Raw genomic sequence first — 27,354 nt, forward strand, 5'->3', positions numbered from 1 at the left:
AGAAGGGTTCGATACAACTAACATTAAAAACTACAGACCAATTTCGCTTCTCAACATCGATTACAACATCTTTAGCAATATCATAGCAGATAGACTTAAAGTGTTTTTAACACAGTGGATAAAAGAAAAGCAGACAGGCTTCCTCCCACACTGAAACATCAGAGACAATTTAAGGGGTATTATAAATACTATTGAATACTACGAAGCCCATAATGAGAAGGAACTGGCTATATTATCAGTGGACGCTGAGAAGGCGTTTGATAAGTTGGATTGGAACTTCTTCAAAATGATCCTCAAGGAAATGGATATAGGCCATTATTTTTACAACGCAATTGAAGCCATCTACAGTAAGCAAGAGGCAAAACTACAAATTAATGGCCAGGAGTCAAAGAAAATTAAAATAGAAAAAGGAACCCAACAGGGTTGCCCCCTTTCCCCGCTGATTTTCATTTTAGCTATGGAAATATTATTAAACTCGATCAGAGAAGACCCACAACTGACAGGTGCTAAAATTCACAAAGAATCATTCAAACTCAGATCATATGCTGATGATTTAATTTGCACAATTGAGAACCCTTTAAATAATATTCAGAAATGGCTCAGAAAAATTGAAGACTTTGGAAGGGTCTCAGGCTTCAAAATCAACAAAGACAAAGATACTGATGAAAAACATCTCGAAGGATAAAAAGGAAAAATTAAAAGAACTCACGGGTCTAGATATTACCACTAAACTAAAATACCTTGGAATCTTCATCACTGCAAAAAACTGCCAGCTTTTTCAAAACAATTATGAAAACAAGTGGAAGGAAATAAAGAAGAGTTTAACTAACTGGTCATCTTTAAAACTATCCTTGCTAGGAAGGATAGCCGCTGTAAAATCCAACATTCTCCCCAAACTGCTGTATATTTTTCAAAATCTACTGATAATCAGAAATAAAAGAATCTTCCAGCAGTGGAATAAGGATATTTCAAAATTCCTATGGAACAATAAAAAACCAAGAATCAATTATACAATTTTAACAGACAACTAACGTAGAGGAGGACTGGGTCTGCCTAACCTGGAATTATATGCAGAAGCATGCTGTTTAGAATGGGTTAGAAATTGGATCATACTACAAAACAAAAAAACTACTTGCAATAGAGGGTCATGATCTTAGAGCTGGGTGGCACGCGTACCTATGGTACGGGGGGGGGGGGGGGGAACCGAGAAGAACTTTGGAAATCACTTTATCCGGTCTGCCCTATTGAGAACATGGGAGAAATATAAAACAAGATTCTACAGCAAAACCCCATTGTGGGTCTCATCAATTAAATTGTTCCAAAGAAGAGAGATGGGGTGGAATGTGTGGCCAACTTACAAGGACATATTGAGAAGAGAAAACAAAGACTTCAGATTGAAATCACACGATGAAATTAACACAAACCTCACCAAGATATCTTGGCTTCAATACTACCAACTGCAAGAGTACTTCAATAAGGATAAATTGGGCTATGAATATAGGTAGATTGATTACATTAGAGGAATGGGACACAATTTGGAAAAGAAAAATGAATTACACTTATTCCTACGAATTAAAAGAGAATCTAATTAAGTTGACCCATCAATGGTACTTAACCCCACACAAATTGGCGAAAATGTCGAAAGATTTGAATGGAAATTGTTGGAAATGTGGCAAACTCGAAGGAACCTTTCACCACCTCTGGTGGAACTGTGATATGGCTAAACTCTATTGGAAAGAGATACATGAGATCAGTCAGAGAATTTTGAAAACAAAAATCCCTCTAAAACCGGAATTCTTCCTACTCGGTTTAACAAACACCGATTGGAGTATGAACATAAACAAGCTTTTTACCTACATCATTACTGCCGCGAGAATCGTATACGCTAGAATGTGGAGACAGAAAGTGACACCAACAAAGGACCAATGGCTGGAGAAGATGCTGGACGTCATGAACATGGACGAACTGACCTCACGGATTGCAACAATGCAATTAAAGAATAGAAAAAAGACTGCCTGGTCTTTATTTAAAGAATGGATGAAAGAAAGCAAGATTAAGCTGCTTATCTGAATTCGACACACAACGAATCTGGAGACACAATAGGCTATAGTAAAGAGAAGCATGATGGACTTTTTTCTGTTCGCTGAATTTTTGGGGGGGTTTTTTCGTACACCACTCCCACCTTAATGAAGAAAGGAAGCTCGACATTTTTTTTTTACTTTTCTTTTCTCTCGATTTTTTTTGTTTTCTTCTCTTCTTCTTTTTCCCTTCCCTCTTTCTTCCAGTTTTTATCATATTGCTCCTCCTATCCCATTTGGATTTTTTTTCTTCCCCCCCCCCTCCCATCCCTAGGAAAATCCTTCAATAAAAATTCTTGGCAAAAAAAAGAAGCATTTTATTTTTATTTTTTTCACCACCTTGCTTTCTACAGTGGTCAACTTGATTCCTTCTGGGAAACCCACAATCAAGGTCACCAAGAGAAAGATTAAATAAAACAGTTCTTCAAAATTGATTTGGTATTCTGAAACAAAAAATGACCCCAGATTTGCTCCATCATATATGGGTTTTTTTACAATGTACTCTGACTTTTTATTTTATAATAAATATTTTATTTATAATATGATATTGATATGTAAAAAAAAGTTAAAGTATTTGAATAGACTTTCAAAACACTTTAATTCACTGACATGAAACACAAAAATCTGTTCAAAGGACACTAAAAGAACTCACACTAAAACATCAGTGCCCACACTTAAGACAGTAACAATTGAATAGATAAAATATCAAATTCATGAAATAATAGTGTGTGGTGAAACAGGACTTTCCTCCCCCAACAAAGCTGGTGGAGGAGAGTGATTTGCCTCCTCCCCCGAGGAGAGACATGCAGTTCCAGTGATCAGCCAGCCCCCGCAGCTTCATTCCTTTTTGGACTTTCAGAGGAAGAACATCGAGAGGAAAGTCTGTCCAGTGGGACCAGGGTGAAGCAGAGTTTTGGCCTTGTGCTCTCCCTGGATACTCGACGATAGGAAAGGGTGTTACTGGCTGGGTGTGGGGCAGGTGGCAAGGGGTATTCTGGGTCACCCCCTCCTCCCCCCCCCCACTCCACAGGCCTCTCTTGGTCCTACCTGGGGAGCAGTTTGAGGCCTAGTGATCCTTTGGCTCAGGCACATGATGGGAGTGGGCGGCTTCAGTGCTGCCAGTTTCGTGCCCTCATTTGATTCCTGCGACTGCACAGCACTTGCCTCCTCCCTTGAAGAGTGGCATGCAGTTCCAGCTGGAACTGGTTTGGAGGGGGCGGGGCTGATCTAGGTGAAACTAAATGCCCTTGGAATGTGGAGAGGGAGGCTTCTCCAACACGTTCCCCTTAAAGGTTGCTTGGGTTTAGGTTAACCAGGGACCAGGTGTTTTTGCCCTTATCAGCCCAGGGGTAGGCCAGGTAGGGACACTACCTCAGCTGGGTTTTCTACCAGATTCTTCACCAGAATAGAGTTACATTGAGTTTCAGAGTTAAATAGGCAACAATGAATAGAGTTGCCCATATTTAAACCCATTTCACTTGTGTTGTCTCATTATTTCGGGGGGATGGCAGGCAAATTTTTAATGTGTTTTTGCAAATTCAGCACCCCAAAATATATTAAAACCAGCTACAATATTGAAGTAAAGATTTTTTAATTGTGTAATAAGATGGACATCAAACACACAACACACAGAATTCTCCCATAAGGAGATACAATCTCAGCAGTATTTGGAAAAACTGTTTCCTATGGCCCACTAGATTCTTTCCACAGGTATACTGTTAATTTGATGCACCATGTGATTTTCCTCTTTCGATTCCTGCTGTATAAGGACACGGAACATCATTCTTGGTTGCTTTTTCCACCTGTAGAAATGTCTTACTTTAAAAGTATCTCCACACTTTCTTTAATCAGAACAGCTGAAAGGAGGAAACAATGCTCCAGTTCGGTGGGCTGCTCCGAGTAGGAAATTGAAGTAGGATACTGTATTGCTTTTTCTCTGTTGCTGAGAAGATGATGAGCACACTGCTGGGGGGGGGGGGGAGGAGGAAGGGAAGAAAGGGGTAGAATTAATCTTCTTTTTCTGGTTTCAACATAGGAAGGCACATAACCCAAACAGCGAGTTTTTCAAGGCTTCCCTCTCGTTCCTTTGGGAGCTGTTTATACTGGCTCAGCCCATTGGATAATTTTTTAAACATATATTTGCAAATTTTGTATGTCAGGAGTGGTATGAGTATATTTTTCTGCATGGAAGGAGTTTGGATGGGATGGTCTTTGTGACCTTTTCCAATTTTATGGACCTTATCAGATGGTCAAGGGTAAAGCAAGGTGCAGCGGGGCGAACTATGGGACAGCAGAGGGAACCATCACATTCTGCTCCCTATTGTCGAGGCTTGTTGTCTCCCTTCTCACAACATTTCCCTGTCTGTCTCTGCTCCCTCTTTGGCTCCTCTTGCTTTGTTCTCTGGGCTCTGCTGTCACAACAGTGCCAACACAGAGCCTCACGGAATCCCACCAGAAGTAGCCCTGCATCGTGTGATGGACTCCAGGGGATTCCATGCCGGCAGTGGAGAGAAGCAGGGAGAAGACACTTCACTCACCACATATGATGAGGTCCTAAGATTCTATTCTGTGATTCAATTTACTGCAGCTTAGAAACACCAAGACATTGGAAAGTCACCCAACAAAATTCAACCACAGTAGCCCATGCCATTATATCCCCCCCCAATACAGTAGAGCCAGTTATATCCATATTTCTCAGTACCACTCCCTGCATTCCCAATTTCCCCATGATGATAAGAAAGAACTGGAGAGAAAATGGAGTTGCATTCACAGAAATGTTATAAGAGTATTTCAAAATGCTTGTGAATTTCTCATACTTCATAAGACATTAAAACACCTCATCAAGGATATGGCCAACTACCATGAGATTCTTTTTACATTTGGAAACTTCATATGAAAAAGTGCTTGAACAAAAATACATTGGTGTCTGTGTTTTTAGTATAAAACAGTATGCCTGTGCAGGAAGCAGTGTTTTCTGGAAAATACAGTTTTCTATACAAATACAGTCTATATGAAGCCCTACTTGCTGCAGATTTATGAATCAAATGTACATTGGTTCATTCATTCCTCACTGTTCATGTGAGAGAAGTCAATGAAATAACAGATAATTCAGAAACTACAGCTTTACAGAAGTTAAGATCATGCTATTAGCATCATCTGAATATTGCAATAAATGTCCTGATGGTAAAAGCTGTCTGAGAATGAAATATACTGCCTTGGAGTGTGGTAGAAACTTCTTCTCTGGAGGTTTTAAATAGAGTATGGGTGGCCATCAGTCAGTACCTTTGGATGTGTATTCGTGCATGGAAGATTCTATGATCCTGTATAGGTCAATATGAGATATCAGACCACAGAATGCAATGGCAGATCCATTTCTCAATTATTTCCCAACTATCCCATTGTTTACTCTGCCTGGCATTTATAGGGGCAAATGAAAGGTGTGTTAATATAGAAGATTCTTTTGACCAGAAAATAACAATGTATGTCTTAGAAGAACTGGAAAATTGCAACATTATCCAAATTCCCTAGCAAGGGATAGCTAGATAATATTTCCCTTGAAACTTCCACCTTCTCTTCTCTGATGAGTGGGAAAGGAAAACCAAACATCTTAATTAATTTTAGTTTAGAAGGAACAGGGTAATGTTTCAATGAAATTAATTTCCTGCCTGAACTAAAAAGGAACTACATATCAATGTTACACCACATTTCTAATCTGTCTGTAGTACTAAACCTAGAACACGTTTTAAAGGCCTAATCTCACTTTAACAAGCAATTAATACTATTTTATGTTTTTCCCCAGTGACTCACAGTTCCAATAGTCTAAGAATCCAGAGCAATTCCATATATATTGCAGGTTGTATAATCATGTGGATGTTTCTGTAACACTCTTTTACAACATTGACCAGATGATTACACCAACTCTACAACATTTATCATATGATTACATTGATGGTTACTGCCCTAGCAAACAACTGCATGTGATTAGTAGCATGTGACACGCACAATCTTTTGGCCAACATAAGGCACACCCATAGAGTCCAAACAGGCATTGGAACAATCAGAACACAACAACAACAACTTCAAATAATATATAACTGAAGCTTGTGGCACAGGATTATTGTTAGTTGACATTCTAAAGGAAATGAACTATCAAAAGAATCATCAATCATTGTATTAACTTGTAGCACAGCATTCACTAATACAAACAAAAGAGTTCTAACACTAGTTTCTGCAGAAAAATACCATCATCAAAAATAATAAATAATCAATTACCAAAATATTTACAACATAAGAGGCATATAGAGATCTCTGGTGTACACATCTATCTTTTCACTTTCTTTTTTGAACAAAAGCCATCCCTAAGCTGTGGTTTTAGTTCCTCCAAGTTTAAAGAAGAGCTTAAGGATTGATTACAAATACTGTTTTGGGAGAGAAGGCTGAAAACAAAATAATCCACTGCATGTTTACAAGACCATTCATGCTTATATACAAAGAGATATTGAGATGTCTCCTGCACATATATTTGCAGAAAATATATATTTTATGAACAAAGAGTAATCAAATTACTTCTTAAACACAATTCTTTGTAGCTGTTGGATTGATGATATTATTTTGTAGGCCACAAAATTTTCCAATATTCCACACTGGGGCAGCTCCACATTTTAGTCCTGCACTGGGAAAATTAACCTTTTCTTTCTCTCATTGACTGTTGTCATAGGAGCCCACCTGGTGTGAAACTGTCAGGCCAAGCAAAGATCAAATTCCTTTTTCCTAAGGGCAAATTGCTTTGAGGTACTAAAAATATTGAAAACTACTAAGAAAGATGTTCCTTCTGTGTTTGAAATTTCTTTTCCTTAGAAATACTTTGGTTTCTTTTCTGCTCAGTCCAGAAATTGACTCAGCTGAGAAGTATCTATTGTATATTCTTAAATGATAATAGAGAATTGAAAAAGCAATTAAATCATCATCTTCTGACAGTATTCCTACATTTCTTTCTCATATGATAACTCCAGTTGTGTGGATCACCTAATTACAGTTTGGGGCATGTGCTTTAAAAATAGTATCATTTTCCCTGTTCTAGATGGCAACAATCACGTATGGACACAGGCGTTATTTGTGAGGACACTATAGAAGAATCTCATTGTATGTAGCATGTTTGTTGACAGTACCTGGGTCAAAAACAGTATTCTTAAATATAGTGACTCAAGTGTTAATGTTTAAATAACATAATACAGGTTAGCAGTCTCTTGTCTTACATGATAAGCTAATTTTTTAAATAAAAGTTTAAAAAATAATTTAAAAACAATACAAATTGAGCATCTCTTATCCAGATTCCAAAATCCAAAATTGTCTACACTGGTGAATGAGGTAATGATAATTTTCCTTTCTGATGGTTCAGTGGACAAAAATCTTATTTCATGTATATAATTATTAATATATTACATATAAAATGACCTTTAGGCTATATGTATAAAGTGTTTATGAAACATAAATGGATTTTGTGTTTGGCTCATCTCCAAGATATCTCAGGTATGTATATACTAGTATTCTATTTTTTTAAAACCAAAAATGGAATACTTCTGATTCTAAGCATTTCATATAAGGGAAACTCAACTTGGATTGGTAAATGCAAACATTTTAACATAAGCCCAATGGAGGAGAATGTGCAGTGTGGTAGAGGGTGCATTGGCAGTTGAACTTGGCAGGGTGGGCAAGGAGGGAAGCAGCGCATCAGCCTTCAGATGCTCCTTGAATGAAGACAACAAGTAGAGATTATTGGTCAACCAAACCTATTAAAGTTTAACTATTGATTAGATATGACAATAGCAAGTTACTTAAGGAGGCCATGGTTTGAATTATTCTGCCATTAGACCAGCTTATCAGATTCAGTTACACAGCATAAGGAAATAAATGTGATGAGGGGATGTTTTGCCATTAGTCCAATTGCAAAGATCTCCCTGTTGAATCCCCTGATTCCCTTTAAGGCTACTTTCACAATCCCTGTACCTGAAGTGAACAAACGCGAGATTTCCAGTCTGTATGAAGATTTGTGTACATTGTTTCTTGATCTGTGCTCCTGTCTTCCTGCTGACTTCTGCCAGACTCCATCACTAGCAGATTTCAAACAGAATTGAAGAACTAACTTTTGGTCTATAAGTGAGGTTTTAATTTAAGCCTATAGAAACCTACCAATTCACTAGGCCAATGCTCCTGCTCAAAAGGTACTAGCTGGTTTTGTTACATTTGATATAGTGCTCTTACTATTGTTTTTCAGTAATTTCACAGTGTTTTAATGTTATACACCATTAGAGGAATAGCAACAAATCTGTGTCCTGGAGAACTTCCAAGCTGCAAACCTGCTCCTTCAGACCTGCTCCTTGTAGAAGTGATTGAATGTCCTCTCATTAACACTGATTGTATTTCATTTCATTTTTATTTGTGTTCAGTTTTTCTTTGTCCCCCCAAAATGCTCCAGGAAGCTAAAAAGGTGGTCAAGACAGATTTATGGTCCTTCCATGTAAATCTTATTCTTGTTGAACAATCTGGTCAATTCTTCAAAAACAGACCAATAGGAGTCACTATGGAGTTCAAGAAAAACATTCCAAGCTTTTCGTTCAGAAGTCAGATCAACTCTCTGCCTGAGAAGAATCTGTTGCATTATGAAGAACATAAAATCAGTAAAGGTTAATTGGAGGCTTTAAAGTGAGAAGGTATATTAATTAAAACACGACTCTCTTTGCAACTGAATATTGGGGGAGAAGTACTAGACGCTTGGGGATGTATGTATATTATTGTTTTTCTATTTTTAGACTTTGTACATGAGACGAATCTGTGATGGGAAAAATAGGTCATCAGCCATCTTCTGCACAGAGCATGTACATACACTATAAAAAGGTTCAGAACTAGAAAAAAATGAAGCCTGTCCAATATTCTAAAGTCTCCCAAAACGACATGCAGCTTTAATATGAGCAAGTATAAGATGATTTATTTTCAAATATAATACACAAAGTTCTGGATGTAATTCTGTTAAGCAGTTTTACATTTTGCAGCTAGGATTTCCCCCCGTATGTTAAGCTTTAATATCCTTTCAAATGCATTAATGTACCCCTGGAACAGACACTTTAGAGACTCCTGCATGCTTTGAATATTTCCAGGATAAAAACAGCTTTCAATAGTCAGTGGGACTTTATGTACCACCTTGCTGGCACTAAACCTTGTGAAACACTGAAGAGAATGTCTTTTTGCCTGTGAAAAAATATCCAGGGAGGAAAAAAAATCCCTCCTTGTTTTCCCCCCAGGCTTCCTTATGTTGAGTGTAGAATAACTAAGACTGACACTCCTACGCACACTTACTTGGAAGTAAATCCCATGAAAACCATGGGATATTTTTGAATAAACATGATTATCATTAGGTGGCACGTGGGAGAGAAACAGTTGCTATACTAACAACATCAGAGGCATTCACTTTAAGATGATACTGGGAAATATATAATACAGAACCAATATGTAGTTTGCTTCAGTATGACTGTAAGAGCTAAGGGAAGTTAGTTTTCTGTATCACCTTCTAGAGGAACCTTTATTCTGTCAAAGCACTGAACAAAATTTATAAAACAAGACTGGATTCTACAGTCTGTTTCAGGATTTTTTCTAAAAAATCCCTAGCAGGTGGACCTTTTGCACATGCCCAAAGTCCTTTGAAGACACATTAGATGTCTCTGGGACATCTCATAAGAGGCCTTTCAAACACACACCACATCAGCCAACCTGTGGTCCCCAGATATATTGGACTACCAGAATTCTTTAGCCTAATATGGGAATGCTGCTTGGCAAACACAACTGAAGGGTAGCAGGTTGAAGAAGGAAGCATGAATACTGGGAATTGATGAGGGTTTTTTCTCTGCAGCAAGGTAACAGCAGAGAAAGCCATGGGAGGAAGGAAATCACTTGCTACACTAGAAGTTTTCAGCTTACTCTTATTGTTCATGGACTTGGAAACTGACACAGTATGGCAGGTCCTCGTTCTGCTTCAAACCATGTTAACTGCTGAGAGGCTTACAGTCTGGCAGTACCACCACTGTTGTCTTGCCAAGTGATGGGGACTTTACCACACTTCTGCAACTGATCATAAATCTGGGAAGCAAGAGAGTGGTAAAAGAGGACCATGTAGAGGAGGCACACAGATGGCCATTTTATCACACATCTGTGCAAGACACATGATAAAAATGTACCCATCACTTAGTGGAGCTGTCAAGATACCTAGAGTCAGAGAGTTATATAGTTCATCTGTATAAGATCAGGTGATCAACTTGTCAATGAATTATATGTACTGTACAGTTCTCTGTCTTCACTTGATCTTCTATTTGTTAGATCTGTTTTTATAACCCTTTAAACTCTTGACTTCAAATCAATTCTGGGGGGGGGGGGGGGTTGCAATATATACTTGAATCAGATCCAATCAGTTTAATACAACTGCATATGTACTTCAGGTGGTAAAGGCTAATGCAGTATGGACACTACAGTGTTTACATTGCTAGTTTTTAAACTGTCCATGTTGATACACATACCCCAGGAAATAAACACTATTGAGAACAAGAGGATTTTCCTCTGTATAGACATGTATACAATTCTGCTCTACATCTTTATGGTGTCTAGTTAAGTTTTTTTTTATGTTGCAGAAAAGCATAAGTACTACTTGGTTTAGAGAGCTAGCCCAGAATAGTGGTGTGTTAGACCAGGAATCTGAGATAAAAGGGTTCAGTTCCCTAGCCCAGCCATATAAGCACACTGTATAACCTTGAAAATCACTTTCTCTCAATCTATGAGGGAGGCAATAGCAAAGCTCCTCTCAATAACTCTTGCATAGTGACATCATATTAGGGTTGTCTTAATTCAGGCACATAACAGCAATGGTACTATTCATTTTGATCACCAATATTTAATTGTTCTACCAATATTAATATGCTCTACTAAACCTAATTACAAATACTTAATTGTCCTATCAAGCCCCATTAGGAAAAATTGTTTCCTTTGTCTTCACCAATGGTAGAAATGATTTGGTGCAGATGGTCAAATTGCCTATTAGGGCCCTTCCAGACAGGTTTCAGTCCTGGGAGGAATTGAGCTTACCCCAACTCCAAACCCGGGCTTTCTCTGGGAGGTGGGGGTGGCTCCATGCCCCCCATATACCCCAAAACTTACCTGAGCGGCCTGACATGTCAAAATGCTGTGTCAGGATTGGGGGGGGGGGAACCCAACCTCCTGACGATTCATTTTGACACACAAGGAGCTTTCGCTGGAGGGGCCTGAGCATACAGTCAGGTTCCTTAGGTACGTTTTGGGAGTAAATGAGGGGATGGGAGGAAAGAGGATGGTGGGGGTGCCGTCCTGCTCCTTCAGGCTCTTTGAACCCGAAGAACCAGGATTGCAGTGAGGATTGAGCCTCGAGATTGCGGAAGCAATCCTGGGAGTCAGTCCCCACAGGGCCCACACCTGGAAAGATCTGGACTTTACATTAAGGTCCAGATCTTACATCCAGATCTTTCCAGGTGTATAATTAATCTGCAGTAAACTGGGAATTCCCATTTTACTATGGATTAATTTGGGTTTAGCTGAGGTGTCATTTGGACGCCTCAGGTAAACCCGTGACAGGTTCCACATTTTGGGCCAGTCTGGAAGGGCCCGGAGTCTAAAGGAGAGTTTCTCAAACTGTGCTCCTCCAGATGTTTTGGACTTCAGCTGCCACACTTCCTAACAACTGGTAGGCTGGCTGCGATTTCTGGGAGATGAAGTCCAAAACACCTGGACGAGCACACTTTGAGAAACACTGGTCTAAAGAATCAATTATAACATTTTAAACTAGAATTTTCTTTTAAAAAGCTTAGAAAGAGAAAGACAAGGTATCTCAAAGACATTGATGTGTTGGATTTGACCTGCTTGATAGGCATGCAGAAGAGGACTTTCTCCTGCATTTTTCTACATTTAGTAATGCAATATCCTCAATGCAATCAGCTCCTATTCTCACTGCTTTGAAGAAGTATGTGAAGACATCTTCAGAATGATTTTTAAACTGCTTTAATATTTTTGTTATTTATTGATTATTATTTTAAGGAATTAAGTGTTTCACTTGTTTCAGAGATGTATTGTTTATTTTAAGGAGATGCTAACTACCTTGATTGGTCTTTAGAGCACACACACACACACACACACACACACATGAAAAGGTAGAAATCAGTTCACAAGGCAGTGGAAATGCAGTCCACCAGAAATGGATTGCAAGCCTGAGTTTACAAAATCTGAGAACAGTTAATGATCAAGTGTCTTGGAGGTATTTCATTCATAGATTTACCATAAGGCAAAATCAAATTGACAGTAGATAACAATGACAAAATAAATAATAAACATGAAATAACCTTGGGAAATAGTTTTGTTGGGATCTCTAAACCCCTAAGAGTATTTGCCACCACAATTTGATGTGTCATCACAGTAGTAGGTTCTAATTCTTTGTTTCCTCTTAGAACCAAATTCACTAACTACCATACCCAGTTACTATTTGAATAGATCAGCAATTATTCCATGTGTGTGTTTCTGGCCAATGGGAATCATGATAATAGAGTACTTCATAGTGCTTGTCTTCCAGTAATATTTTTTATTATTGGTATTTGTTCTTTAAAAACAATGTAAGAATTTTACAAGTTACAGTGGCTACATTAGAAAATAAATTAGGCACTATCAGTGGTATGAGTAAATGGCTATTAAACAACTGTCTCTACTAAAAGTGTAATTTCAGCAAAAGTTGAAAGAAAGTAAGAAATGAAGAAAAATGATGAATTCAGCTCCTTTTTTATCACTGAAACACAGATGTGCCCTTTTTGGGTCTCTGACTGCTCATGCATATTTGTTGATGACAACACAAACTAATTTTTTAAAAAACATATACAACTATGCACAGTTGGATTTGCTGAGTTACTATAATATTGGTTGTGCATTTTGGAAATTGAAACATACAAATACTCAGTTCAGTCCTAAATATGTGTATATGATAATAATAAATGAATTTTTATAAAGACTAACATTCTTTTGGGGATGACTTTAAAATCAAAGCAATCTCAATTATTATGATTTTTCCACTGATACTAAAATAAAAAGTTGAAATTTTAATACCCTCACGAAAGAAAGCCTCAATATATTGAAAAAGGTATTTCTCCTAAGCATTATCATTAACATTATTATTATATATTTATTTGTCTGCATGTGTTATCTTCATGTTATCTTCAGATTTTCCTTTTTTTAAAAAAAAAAAGAAATCAAGAGTTTTTCAGGGGAGGATTTCACAGTTCTCTAAATTAGCCTATGGTGATTAGCTTTAGTGTACAATTCACTAATATTTTATCAAACTAAGATTAGAGATCATACTTCTTTGGTAGAAGTATCAGCAACATTAACCTCTATTTACCTTAACATACTAAAGCTTTAATAAGACATGGGCAGATTTCAGTGAAAAGGATAATTATTCTAACACAAAATTTAAATGACCGTAATCCTTTATTCTGCATGTTTGATGCTTTAAAACTAATCATCAGCATATTTCCCCCTAGTTCTTTAGGCACATATGTAAAAATGTCTCGATTTAGTAACATTCTGTTCATTACACACTCTGTAATTTATTTTCAAGTTGAAAAACTCTGAGAACAAAACACCGGTTGCAAGGTTACTTCTTTTCCCACCTTGATCATCTGCCACTGTTTTTTTTATCCCTTGCCTCCCAAATCATGTCCAAATTTTTTGACTACCGTGTTACAAAAGATTCTTGTTTGTTTTATATCCTTTGGCTTTATTACATCAGACAAGCATCAAAGAGGCAGAACACATAGGGTTGAAAAATAATACAGCTGCACTTTGCTATGGAGTGTTCTGTCTCTGCCTGTGTTTTGTTGTTCATGTAATACTTTTCAATAAACAAAGATGTCAATCAACTTTCTGCGCAACGCATCACATTTCAGATTTAAACCACTTCAGACACATAGCTGCCCCAAGCTCACACATTTAACAGATAAAAATTCAGCTTTCTGTCAAGGCAGAATGCAATATTGATTGTAGACTGTATTTAGGCAAGTGTGCCTGGTAGAGCTGTATTATCTTCAAACCCATATAACGTTCACTGGAGAGGTGCAACACGAAGTACATTGTTTCTAGTGTAAATTCTATCTCTTTTAACACTATGTGCCAAGTGAATGCGTCGTGAACAGCGGAGAGACATATATTCTGTATGTTCAGAAGATGAGGCTTTGGGAAGGTAGCTTCAGGAAACTGTCGACAGAAATTTTGAATGCTTCATTTGGCTTTAGTGTATTCTGCATTATCATAATTAATCAATCATGCTTCATTAAAAAAACAAAATGACACGAGTCCTCAAAGTTTAATGATCCAAAACCAAAATATTTCATGTGAAAAATACTTTGCATAAATATAACTTACTATATTTAAAGTCCAAGCACTGTGAGCTTGTTTTTGTGCAAATTATGTAATTCTACTATGGAAAAGAAAAATGCCCATACCTTCTGTTCAATGACAGCATGCTGGACAGTATAGTTACTATATCCACACATCCACCTGAATCTCTTGGGATCACCAGAGGTTAGACTCTATGTCATTTCTAAGCTACTGTGAGATTGGCACACAATCCCAGTAAATCTCCTACTAATTATATTTGAATTGTAGGTGTCACATGCGGTTTTGACCTCTGAAGGTTGACAGAAAAAGTTTGACAGGCCTTAAAGAGATTCTTTCAAAAACACTTGTTTTAACAACACAGACCCTTCACCATACAGGCTCCATGAAATCTGCATGCAAATGACTTCTCCCCATACTTGTTCCCTAACTCTCCACAGAACTGACAAATGGAACCATGCAAATCCACTATAGGAAATTTTTATCAGGCAAGGCATGTATTCTACAGCTTCTGAACTGTTTTCATAGATACTACACCTATTGATTCTTCTTGTTATTACAGTAAGATCACCCATGGTGGTGAGCATCTCATCCTCATGACATCCAAGAAAAATGTTTAGCTTTGAAGGTAAAGGTAAAGATAAAAGTTTCCCCTGATGTTAAGTCCAGTCGTGACCAACTCTGGGGGTTGGTGCTCATCTCCATTTCTAAGCCGAGGAGCCGGCGTTGCCCATAGACACCTCCGAGGTCATGTGGCCAGCATGACTGCATGGAGCGCCATTACAGACATTAAATTGATTAAAAGTCTTAACTGCACTGTTGAACTTTCCATTTGGGGAGATTAGTAGTGACATGTTGAGGTCACCTCTTAGGTTAGGGGAAAAGCACAGAGTGAATGCACCTATAAAAGCAAGAAAGATGCCTATTAGGGGGTCTAGATGACTTTTTGTTTGTTTGATTGATTGATTTTGGCAGTTTGCATGTGTTTCTTACTACTAAGAAACAATTTTGGAGTTTGTTTCCATAAGATACCAAATCCAAAAAAACCCCAAAAATGAGTTCTAAAAACAGTACATTGTTGACTAAAAGTAGAATATTATGTACAAATCAAAATATATCAAATCACTTGGGTATTGAGCTTGAAAAATGGCATTTTTATAGCAGTACATTTATTTGATTCCTGCAAAATTTGTACAGATGGATTTGGTACCTTTTGGAAACAAGTTCTGTAATTGTTTTTAGATGGAAATTTGGTAGGTTGGCTGGACCATGGGTATCTTGTGGGGGGGGGGTCAATGGCATTAATGGGTTCTTCAAGGGGTTACAAGGGGCTTATTATTATTATAACCTTGCTCTTTTCTGTGAATCAAGAGATAAAGCAGCTCATAAACTGCAGGATTCTGTGACCCACAGAAGTCTATATGTTACATCATAGTTTTCTTAAACTATGTTTAAGAAATTTTCTTAAACATTATATTCAAATTGTAATCAACAATAACTGGAAGCTCTCCTTTGAAAAATGCCAGGACTTCCAGCTTCCATGCCCTCCATCTTCTCCATATTAGGGACCTTATCACATGGGCAAAAAGGCAGAGGAGCTGAAGAGGAAGCAGAGACAGACAGGGGATAACAGGTGAAATTGTGGGGCAGTCGTGGGATCCCAGAGGGAGCCATTTCTCATTGGTACCCATAGTCTCCCTTCCCACAACATTCCCACTGCTGCCAGTGTGGAGCCTCACACAGCCCCACAGAAGTATCCCTGCATCATATGATGGGCTCCGCGGGACTCTGTGCTGGCAGTATTCTGGCAGCAAAGAAGCAAGGAAAAAACATTTGGCCTCAATGTGATGAGGTCCTAAGTCATTTTGTGTCTCCATTTATCCTCAAAGATATAGAATACCTTAAATTTAGAAAGAAATACAATCCAGAATGGTGAATCATTGTCATTCATCTATTCACTGTAAGTTTAGACTAATCTTTAACTCATTCCATATGCAAATAAGAAAAACGATTTCTGTTGCCTACTAGCAAACATAAATCCTGTGAGTGCGTGGGTGGATAAGTATTTTCTCTCTTTTTCTCCCTCCTGCCCTCTTTTTCTCTTTTTTTCTGTGAAAAAGTGCAATGAAAATAATGAGGAAGGCAGATATGTGGTTGCGTTTTGTTTTTTGTTTTTTAAAAAAACACTTTCCCAAAATTATTTTCATAGCCACCACCAACCTCCCTCTCTCTACAACATTACCATGACCATTTGATCCTAAGCAATAATTCCTCTTTATTGCAGTAAATATCTGTTTTGAGGAGAAAAGGTTGATGAGCTGCAGGCTTCCCTGCTGCTGTATTCATCTAACAAGCTACTCCTGGTGTTTTCTGCTTTTAATACCAATAGAATCTTACATCATAGTCAACTAGAAATGTCCTAGAGTGAGAGCATTATGCTACAGCGTTGACCTGGGCACAAAAACAATGTCAGCTGGAGTGTGGCTTGCTCTGAGCATAATCTTGTAATAGTGGGGAGTAATTCAAATAAAATAAATAAAAAATTAAAATATCACAGTGCTAGTATTAACTTAAGAATTCCTTTGAGCATGTGGATCTTTACCAAAAAAAAAAAAAACCCTTCTTCCATCCAGTATCCAGAAAACTTCTGTGAATGCTATTGACTGGCTAGAGATAAGGATGGAGGTTCCTACTTGTATGTGATTTTGTGTGAATAAAGCATCCTTGGAGCTTTAACATATGGGCAAATGAAGGGGGAGAGCTGTGCTGTTCAGATTGCAATGGAACCTCAATTAAGAGAGTCCCAACATAAGGCCATTTTGAGTTAAGAGCTTGATTTGCTTAGACATACAAACAGCATTTTGAGTTAAGAACTAGCACCAGAGGAAGCGCTAGTGCAAGGTTTTGCCTTGCAGTTGCACTGGCACACACATTTTGAGGCCTCATATGTGCCTCCTTGCCACTACATTGTGCTTCTATCATTTTAAAGTTGATCTTTCTTTTTTTATTGTTCCATGTGCATGTGCATTTATACGCCATTTTTATTTATAAAGTACATTTTCTTATTTTAAAACACATAGCAAAATGGGAGATTTTGGGAGCAGAATGGATTAATAGCATTTCAATGAGTAGATTTGCTTTGAGATAAGAGTGATTTAAGTTAATAGTTCAGTCAGAACCAATTGAACTCTTAAACTCAAGGTATCACTGTAAATTGAATACTTATTCTTGTCTGGTTGTGGAGACAGAAAAGGAGGCAGCCTGTGGTTTGTAGGTGACCACTGAGAGCCAGTGCAATAGTGATGAGTCCTTCCTCTGTTCTGGGAACCCACTGGGTGATTTAGGAAAGTCAGATTGTCTCAGACTCAGAGGAAGCAAGAGCAAACCTCCTCTGAATAAATATTGTCAAGAATCCCTCATGACTCTAGGCTCCTAATAAGTCAGAAACAACTTGAAGGCAAACAACAACAAAAACAAGATGACCTGGGAATACCAGGCATCTCCAAGAAGAGCTAAGAAAAAATCCTTTCTGAAATCCTAATGTTACTAAGAGTTTACAGTCCTGAGCTAGCTGGAGTCTGATTAGATATAAGGCAGTTTCCTTGTCTGTAGATTTTGTAGTGCAACTGAAAAGAAGAAGCACAATGTCAAAATGAAGAGGGGAAAGAGAAACCAACATTTTCAAAGGAGCAAGAAACAGATTTATGCAAACCATGTTTTTCTCCCCAATAAACATTAATATTAATATTATTTTATGAGTCTGAAAGAAAAGGCTCCATTACATAAAGTGATGTCTTCAGAAAAAGGGTAAGTGTGCAGAGGGGCAAATGGAAACATGTTCTTTGTTTATAATGGCTCCTAATGGCTCCTACAACCTCATCACACTTACCTTAAACAGTGTCCTGGGACACTTCTACCCTAACTTGGGGACAGAGCTGCACACCGGCCATCACACAACATTGACTTCTGGGTGAGGCTTCGCCCTTTACCGTGGTGAAAGCGTCACCAGAGGCCTCTTTCTCGACATGGGAGGCTTCCTGTGTTGTGCTGGCTTCAATGGATGCAGCATGGATCTGTGGCACTTGGGTGACGCTTCTCCTGTGTTATGGAGAAAACGTTACCGAGAAGGAGCTGCTCATGGGGCGACAGATTTGCAAAGCCAGGCAAGACAAAACACCTCACCTGGCCTTTATGATGAGGACCATAGATGCCCCTCTGATAAAACTATAGATTTTCAACACATTGGACAAAGCCAATCAACTATAAAAGGTACAATTCTGAAGTATTTCACTGGCTCTGTGATCACCTACAAACCATGGGCTGCCTTCTTTTCTGTCTCCACAACCAAACAAGAATAAATATCTCCCTTCCTGTGGGTGCAAGGCTATTAAGGTCCTCTTCTAGAACCTTAGGGACTTTATGTTTCAGTGACAGGTGCATCAATGTTTGGCACAACATATCTGACTGCACAAATTTAAAATAAAAATATATAATTTTGACTTCTACTAATAGAACAACTACCAAGACATATTATGTTGGTCCATTGGTTTTTTTTAAGCATACACATCAGTTCAAAGGTTTAGTATCATATGGCTGGAGTCCTGTTGAGGACTTAGGCTTCATAAGTGGACTTATGAGTGTAGAAATTAGAATTATGTAGTTACATAACTTCCATATCCAGTAGAGGACTGTTGTTACATTACAATGTAGCAGAACCAGCAAAGTACACCATGTGTACTACTGTCCAAGACATAATGGGTCAATGCACAATGGTACTCTTGCTGGTGTCCCATTACATATCTTCATTTCCCAATAAAAGCATGCCTATTATAATTCCCATAGATGGACACCTGTCATATGTCCTGCCAAAGCATTTTAAGAAAGTTTGCTGTTACTGTTGTTTTAACCATTTTTGTACTGCATGCTCCTGACATAATGTTTATTCTTCTCATTCTTGGAAATCTTTATGTAGCAGATATATTTTATACTATATTTTTATTGTGTGTTACCATTTTAGGTTGTGCATGGCCCAGAGTACTTTGCAATAATATAGTAAATAAATATTTCTGTACAAGTCTTCTTGACCTGCTTATTACATTTCTCTTGCTGTGAAGAAAAAGATAAAACTCCTAGAAAAGGCAGTAGTACACAAAAAGAGATGCTCAACAGATTCTAGACTAAGAGGCGAAAACCCAAAATATCAAACTTCTTCCTTATTCTCTTATTAGACACTAATGTACTTATTTTCAATTGAAACAAAACACTGTTGGGGGCCGGGCTGTGGCGCAGGCTGGTGAGCAGCCTGCTGCAATAGATCACTCTGACCACGAGGTCATGAGTTCGAGGCCAGCCTGTGGCGGGGTGAGCACCCGTCAATTAAAAAATAAAAAATAGCCCCTGCTCGTTGCTGACCTAGCAACCCGGAAGATAGTTGCATCTATCAAGTAGGAAATAAGGTACCACTTATAAAGTGGGGAGGCAAATTTAACTAATTTACAACATTGGAATGAGGAAGTGCCATCACAATGGATGATGAAGCAGCTGCTCCCCCCTGTGGCCAGAATCGAACATCCCCTCAGGAGAAGGTTAAATTGCCTCTGCGTTTGTCTCTGTCTCGGTTCTATGTGTCTATGGGCATTGAATGTTTGTCCTATAAGTATATAATGTGATCCAACCTGAGTCCCCTTCAGGGTGAGAAGGGTGGAATATAAATACTGTAAATAAATAAATAAATAAATAAATAAATAAATAAATAAATAAATAAATAAATAAACCGTTCAATCGTTTGTTGACAAGGACATGTATTTCTTTTTATTATCCACTTTATAGCTATACTAACTGAAGATCCTCTGTCTGAAATGCTTAGGACCAAAAGTGGTTTAGGTTTCTGATTTTTTTTGATGGGGGAATTTTGGAATACCTGTATTTGCATATATGTACATAATGAGATATCTAGGGAGATGGGACCCACGGCTAAACACAAAATTCATTTATGTTTCATATACATCTTATAGACATAGCCTGAAGGTAATTTTATACAATATTTTAATAATGTTGTGCATGAAACAAAGTATTTGTACAATAAAAATGAGCAGGCAGAGGTGTCACTATCTCAGCCACCCATTAGAACAACTTTGGATTTTAGAATATTTTGGATTTCCGGATTAGGGGTGCTCAGTGTGTATAAAGTATTAATTTCTATAGATGTTTCTTCACAGAGTGGAGAAACATATTTTGTTGAAAAGCATTTGAGAGGTTAGCCTAGGCATGGGCAAACTTCAGCCCTCCAGGTGTTTTGGACTTCAATTCCCACAATTCCTAACAGCCTACCAGCTGTTAGGAATTGTGAGAATTGAAGTCCAAAACACCTGGAGGACCAAAGTTTACCCATGCCTGGGTTAGCCACTCTCCTCATAATCTGCACCAATCTTGTTTAACAAGGTAATTTATTTTTAAAACATTTTAAAATGATGAAAAAAATCACAAGCAACTAAATAGTTTTAGACCAAAAGAGGGCAACAGCAACCGCATTGTCTGTAGCTTTAAGCAACTCCTCCTCTGTACATGAGGCAGGACATTGTGGGCAAGCATACATATGTGGAGTTGTTTGCTCTGCTCCACAGTCACACAAGGTGGGGGATTCCTCCAGGTAGTGCCACCTTGCCAAGTTGTCTTTAGATCTGCCCACTCTGCTTCTGAGTCTGTTCAGGGACTTGCGAGTTGCCCATTCTTGGTTTGCCCCTGGAGGAGGACCCTCATGGGGGGCCATCCAGTTGGGATTGCCTGGTTTAGCTGCCCAGAGGGACACCCTTGCTGTTGCTGGGGGAACATCAAGAGGAGTGGTGGTTCTCATGAAGCCCTTCCTTGATTTGAGTCAGGTGTCAGCAGGCTGATAGTGGGTGGCTTTCACAATGTTCGACCTTATTTCTCTCACAGTTAGCAGCAACTTCCCGTCGCATGTCAGGAGGGGCAATGCCAGCTAACTTGTAGAGTATTTCAACAGGTGTAGGTTTAAGGCATCCTGTGATTATTCTGCATGTTTTGTTCAGTACTATGTCCACCTGTTTCGCATGGACAGACTTGTGCCAGACAGGTCAGGCGTATTCAGCAGTTGAGAAAGACAAGGCCAGGGCTGATGTTCTTATTACTTGTGGGTCTGCACCTCATGCGCTGCCAGTCAGTTTCTGCAGGATGTTGTTGCGTGCAGCTACTTTGTGCTTGGTGTTCATGCAGTGTTTCCTATATGTTAGTGTTCGATCTAAGGTGACACCAAGATATTTAGGATGGAAACAGTGTTCGAGCTCTTGGCCTTCCCAAGTAACTTTCAGTTTCCTGTTGGCTTCACGGTTACGTAGGTGGAAAGCACACACTTGTGTCTTGGCAGGGTCAGGCTTCAGGTGGTTCTCTTTGTAGTAGCTGGAGAGGTCTTTCAAGGCATTAGTGAGTTGCTTTTCAACTGTTTCAAAATCTTTCGGTTGTGTTGTAAGGCCAAAGTCATCAGCATATATATAAAGCTCTGTGAGTGGTGGTAGTGGCTGATCGTTCGTGAAGATGTTAAATAAGGTCGGTGCAAGAACGCTGCCTTGGGGTAAACCATTCTTTTGCCTCCTCCGTCTGCTTTTCCAGCCCTGAAACTCCACATAGAAGCTGCGGTTTTCTAGGAGGGTCTGGACAGTTTTTGTAAAGTCAAAGTCCCGGGTGATATGGTTGACTTTATGCAGCATTTTTCTATGTTGCACTGTGTCATAGGCTGCCATAAGGTACACAAAAACTGTTCCCGTAATGCAGCCTTTCTCATAGCCTTCCTCAATATGCTCAGTCAGATGAAGAATTGACCTGTACAGTTTTTCCCTAGTCTGAAACATGCTTGTTGTGAAATAAGCTTGGGTTCGATAACAAGTGCTAGTCAATTTAATAGCATCCTAGGTAATAATACAGCAACACAGAACCAGCTTATACACTGGTTATGCCCATTTCCTTAAAAGCGTCCATCCTATAAGGCTTCACAAAAATGTCTGTTACCAACCCTATAAATTGTGTTATCACTGTTGCCAGAATGGCCACAATAAGAAGGGTCAGAAAATGTAACACTGGCACTCTATTTCCTAACTTGATCGACAATCCAGGTGATCTTGGACAAATCATACTTTCTCAAACCCCATTTTCCTATGGCCTTTTGCCACTCTGCTCAGCTAAGGGATGGCTCCTTTTTTTTTTTTATATAAAAGTTAAGGTACAGTATTAACTCTATTTTTTAAAAAAAGAGTTATCCCCTTCTCTAAGAAGAGTGGCAAAAGGTGAGAGCTAAGTTCAACCCCAAGAGAACCTAAAAGAAGAACAGCCCCTCTCTGGTCTTCTGGCACTCCTTTGAGGGGAAATAGCAAAGAGGCCCCCTGGCTGCTACCATTTATCCACCTAGACATTCAAAAAGTCCAGAAGTGGTGCCATGGTGGAGAGAGAGTAGAAGGGCTTGGTTCATCTTTTAGGTTCTCCTGGGATGGACTTAGCTATTATCATTTGCCACTCAGAAAAGGGGATGGTTCCTTTTTATAGGAGTTATAGAGCAGTACTTACATTAGGATCAATCTTTTGACTAAAGTTTCAAGACTTAAACATAATGTATATTCTCTTGCAAAACAACCCAACTATTATGAACAGCCCTTCTATGAACTGGCGCAGGCCCTAAGATCTGCCAGGGAGGCCCTACTCTCAGTCCCATCTCTATCCCAAGTGCAGTTGGTGGTGACGAGAGAAACACACACACCCAGCTTTGGAATGCCCTCCCCAATGATATTAGGCTTGCCCCCACATTACTATTGTATCCCAGCCTGCATCTGACCTGTCAGGTGAGCTTGAGGTTGGGCCTATTCAGCCTGTGATTGTACTGGCACCTGACCTGTCAGATGAATCTGAGTTGGGGCCTAGGATTCCCATGCAGTCAGAGGTAAATGATTCTGTACAGCCAGAGTTTAGATGAGACTGCTATTCCTGAGGATTCTGCGAGCAGGCATACAATGGCAGCTTGAACCACATTCCTGCAACAGTTCATTCCTTGGGAGAGTCAAGGTCGAGTTATCCCTTGGCAGATGGGCATTCCAGTCTTGATAAGAGTAATAAGGTTGACAGAAAGAAAGCAATATGTCAACAGAGACAAGAAAGGGAGGTTTTGAGAAGGAGCAAATGGTTACTAATAAGAAAGGGTTTTGAGAAAACTTCCCATGGAAAGAGGCTTTAAGAGGAACCACTTCTGAGAGAGAATTCAGAGGTGGTAACTTTGCTCATTGAGAGATTTGTTCGTGTTTCATGGACTCTTGTTTCATGTTACCTTTGGACTTTCATGTCAAGTTCCTGTAAGCCTTGTATTTTGAGCTTTGTTCCAGTTCTTGTTCCTGTTCTTAGGTACTTTGGATTATCATGTCATATTCCTGAAAGCCTTGCATTGTGAATCCCTTGTTTCAGTTCAAGATCCTGTCCTTTGTTCCAGTTCATCAATCTGTTCTTTGCTTCAGTCCTTGGTCCTGTTCTTTGTTCTAGTTTATGATCCTGTTCCTTGGATTAATTTTGATTACCTTGATAGAAGTTTATTCTTGTGTGTGTGTGTGTGTGTGTGTGTGTGTGTGTTTTGTTTTTGTTTTTTTTGGGGGGGGGGGTTGGACCCTTGCTTCTCAAGTGTCTCATACCTTGTGGACTAAAACCTTGTTTTATTGAATTTGAACTTTGATTTGCTATTGCTTACATATTATCTTCAATAAACAGCTTGCATTGCTTATAGCCTGGGGCTCTAGTGTGGTTTTAAGGTGTCTCTGCAGCCTAGGGGTGTAACAATTAGTGTTTTCGCAAGGAAGCAGGCCTTTGGAAATGATTAAGACATCTGCTAATCTAAGGACCAAACAGTATAATATTGACACTGGCACTTTCATGGTAGAATTTGGGCTTTGGCTGGGATGTTGTACAATTCATTTTAATGCCAATTAGTAATATGTTTTATTGATTTTAATTGGAATCAGTTTTTATTTTTGTAATGTGCTATTTTTATGTGAATTGATATTATCATTGTCTAATATATTGATGTGAATGTACCTGTATTTTATGTGGTTATGGCACTTGTATTTGTTTCTGGCAGCCGTCCCGAGTCCTTTTTGAGAGATGGTGGTGGGGTATAAATCAAGTTTTATTATTATTATTTATTTATTTATTTATTTACTGAATTTACATCCCTTCTTTTCCCCAGGATGTGATACAAGGAAGCTTACATTAAAATTAAGCTAAAATATTAGTTTATAAAAGTAAAAAAAGAATGAAACAATAATGCAGGCTAAGAATCCTTTGTCCAGAATTCCAAAATCCATAATTATAAAAAAATCAAAATTGTCCACATAGAATACCAAGATACCCAATGTGTATAAGGTATATGAATAACTCAATTTAGTGTTTTAGACTTAAATCTCATCTCCAAGATATCTCATTATGTACAAATATTGCAAAATCGGAGGTGCAGATGGGGGTGGGGAATTGAAATTTTGCTCCCAAGCATTTCAAATAAAAGAAACACAACCTGTGTTATTTTTTTAAATAAAACCTAAAACCAGTAAAAAACACATACACACTAAAACGAACGTATGTCTGAAGGTTAAAGGCAGAATATGTCCAATAGCACAGTAGCAGATGTGTCTCTGTTGTAATGGAGTAGTAATATATTATAGTTCTTATTTTTCTTCCCATTTTCCTGATATGGGAAATGTATGTAAAGTATCAAAGAACCTATCTTGCAATGCAGAGATGTTTAACAGAACACAGCTAAAGAAATGTTCTAAATGCAACAGTGCAAAGCATGAAACAAAAGGCACTGAGCACATCCCAGAAGTCATGCTGTTGTTCATTGATAAATTATTTTCTGGAATTCACATTACCAAACGCATTACAGAAGTGCTCTCTTCCCCTCCAGTGTTACAGTTCAAGGTAATATGTGACAGATTTGAACATTTTTAAAGAAGAAAATCTCCCAAGTGTGCCGATTGCAGCATTGCTCACTTAAAGATTACAGAGGCCTTTATATCTGCTACAAGCATGCAGTTATCCTGATAACTTCAAAACTAGAATATTACATATGAAGCTGAAAATTCCACAAGTCCCTCAATATGTGCGTGTTCTTCCTCTTTTTTCTTTCTTTCTTTCTTCCCTCTCTCTCCACCCCACCCCTCCTTTTCATTTAGCAATTGCTGCCTTGCCAGAGATCTTGAACTTGGAAAAGGTTAGACTTCACAATGCTGGAGCAGTTTGTGAGCATCAGCAGATTTAGCTTGTAATTTCATTGATCTATGTGGGCTTGCTGTTTGCAAACCAGCTGCTGCTCTGTTTCCCCACAGCTACTGATCTGAGTAGCATTGATTTTTTCCCCTTACATTAACATAGCATTACTTCTTTAATGGGCAATAAATGACTGGATGTAAATACAAACAGTGCTGCAACAACAAAAGATGGGGAGGGGGAGGGGACAAATTCAGCCCTGGTTTTTATTTAGAGGCTTCTATTAATATTTGCCATTAAAATTAAAAGCAAGAAATATTGACCAAGATAATTCAATTTTTGATTTTAGGGCAGGATTTTTCAAAAATGATTTTTCTCCCAAGGTTGTTTTTTTTTTTTTTTTTAGTTTCATTTGCTAACAGATATGTATTGCGCTACATATGGATATTGCTGTGGAAGCACAAGTACAGAGATTTCCATATGACTAAATAAATAAAAAATAAATAAAGTAATTATTATTATTATTATTATTATTATTATTATTACTACTACTACTACTACTACACTGTTGGGATAATGAATTCTGACTATGGCAGTGATTACACAAAATATGCTATCTCTTTCCTTAGTGATCTTTTTTTTTTAAAAAAAAAACTGCGTTAGATTTGGTTTCAATAGAATACAGTAGGCATATTTGTCCAATATAAATTGAAAGATTCTATCTTGATGCACTGCATACAGAATTAATCCTTGGAAAGGTAATTTGCTAAGAATTGTATGACATTTCCCATTTTCCACAACTGAAATTCACTCTCATGTCACCAGTTAGCAAAAAGCACTACTCACATTCTTCATCTTCCAGTGCTCCATTATTTATGGGAGTCACTGTGATGTAGTGCTACACTGTAGAAATGATGCTGTTTGACACTGCAGCTGCCATAATTCAATGCTATCGAATGATGGGCATTGCAGTTTTACAAGGTCTTTAGCCTTCTCTGCCAGAGTGCTGGGTGCATCACCCGTGGTATTAAGCCATAGCAGTTAACGTGGTATCAAACTGCATTAATTCTGCAGTGTAGATATACATTTAGGACCCTTGCACACAGTCATATAACCCAGAATATCAAGGCAGATAATCCACAATATCTGTTTTGAACTGGATTATCTGAGTCCACACCGCCATATAATCAAGTTCAATGGGGATTTTATACAGCTGTGTGGAAGGGGCCTTAGTTTTTTGAAAACCAAGATTCAAGCCCCCGTTTGGTCACATAAGTCTACTGGATGACTTTGACCAATTTTTGCATCTCAGGAAGGCAAAGACATCACTTGGACAAATTTTTTATTGTAATTGGATCTGAACTTTTTTGTCACTGTAGAGATATGAATTTTGTGTGGATTACACAATGACCACATAGACACACCCATGTGAATAAATCCTGAGTTTTCTGTGCTGAAGACATTGCAATGATGGGGAGTATTTGAAACAACAGAGAAGCACACAGCCATTTTTTAATTACTGGATAGTGAAACAATATTATGGTTGTGTCTTCAGGTTTGCAAAAGTAAGAGACACATTGTA

At 38.4% G+C, this 27,354-nt stretch overlaps 1 long non-coding RNA gene across 2 annotated transcripts in view; it reads right to left on the reverse strand.

Moving 5' to 3' along the window:
• Positions 1-3,652: 3,652 nt before the first annotated feature.
• LOC107983466 (uncharacterized) overlaps positions 3,653-27,354 on the reverse strand; it is a 129,901-nt gene continuing 106,199 nt past the window's right edge. For both annotated transcript variants that reach the window (XR_001730886.2, XR_010006039.1), the window contains one exon: positions 3,653-4,043. This is a non-coding gene — a long non-coding RNA (uncharacterized LOC107983466). The remainder of the gene's footprint in view (positions 4,044-27,354) is intronic.

This window comes from Anolis carolinensis, chromosome 1 (assembly GCF_035594765.1).
Source record: "Anolis carolinensis isolate JA03-04 chromosome 1, rAnoCar3.1.pri, whole genome shotgun sequence".
Classification (NCBI taxonomy): domain Eukaryota; kingdom Metazoa; phylum Chordata; class Lepidosauria; order Squamata; family Dactyloidae; genus Anolis; species Anolis carolinensis.